This window comes from Belonocnema kinseyi, chromosome 10 (genome assembly GCF_010883055.1).
Source record: "Belonocnema kinseyi isolate 2016_QV_RU_SX_M_011 chromosome 10, B_treatae_v1, whole genome shotgun sequence".
NCBI lineage: Eukaryota > Metazoa > Arthropoda > Insecta > Hymenoptera > Cynipidae > Belonocnema > Belonocnema kinseyi.
This window is the reverse complement of record NC_046666.1, coordinates 104,063,951-104,065,115: the sequence shown is the minus strand read 5'-3', so window position 1 is coordinate 104,065,115 and position 1,165 is coordinate 104,063,951.

Genomic DNA, 1,165 nt, shown 5'->3' with positions numbered 1-1,165 from the left:
TTTTCTTTTTAACACAATTTCCTAATTTATTACAAATATTTTAAGTTAGATTCACAGCAAAAATTAGTGATGTAGAAGAGGCATAGTGTATACTCGCCGCGTACCACCTTCTCTTTAATTTAATGAAAGTTTTATCATTTTTACTTTTACATCAGTAAAATTGTAATCAAATAATGTGTTTTGCGCTTTTGGACGAAGTTCCCACATGCACAAGTATTTGGAGTCAGTAGGATATAGGAACAGAGATCGTTTCACCTTCCAAATTTTTCCCTCGATTTGTACTCCATTCGGTGTACGTGTCATATTCTTAATTTTGAACAATTTTTTGTTTCGCAGCATTACAAAATTGTCAGGAGATTTAGTTGTTACGATATATTGCTTATATCTCAATTTCAACACTTGGTCTTCAACGGCTTTTAGAATTTGAATTAGGTAAGGTTTTTGTGGTTTTAGGGGATCTATCGTAAATAATTTGTGCAGTCTGCGATAAACTTGAGCTAACGGTTGGAACGGTGTGCGAATTAGATTGACTAATTTCCCAAGGAAATTTTCAAATGAGAAGGCAGAAATTCTACTGAAGTTACAACCCGTGAATATTATATCATCAGCAGCATGAATTACGCAATGCATGTTCATCACTTGCATTTTCGAGTATAATTCCTTCAATCCCAAAAAAAAATCTCTGCAAGTTAACTTTCGCATGCTGATGGTATTTTTTTATCAGCTTGTCGTTACACAATATTCTGCAAGCTAAGTGTAACAGTAAAAAGTTTTTCATACGGCTTACGTCTATAATATTCATATTCTATAATATTCGGACCACAATATAACAAAATAAACCGAAATTCTGTCGCTTTCCATGTATTAAGTGACTTTAAAGAGCGGGTCTTTCTTTGAAATTCACATGGAATGCATTTTTTAATCATTAAAAGTCTTCTAGAAACTTCGTTCTTCAATTGCTGACCAACTTTCGCACGCCCTGCAATTACAAACCACCGATTCATAAGTCGCTTCATGACGCCCTCACAAAATAAATGCATAAAGTCAAGAACAAAAATAAAAGTCATATTTAGCAGTGGTCGAACTCGCAATAGTGGTGATACACCTTTATGATGACCAGGTTGCGTTCGAAGTCGAAATTTCTGGTCGGTTCTCTCAGCGCAAT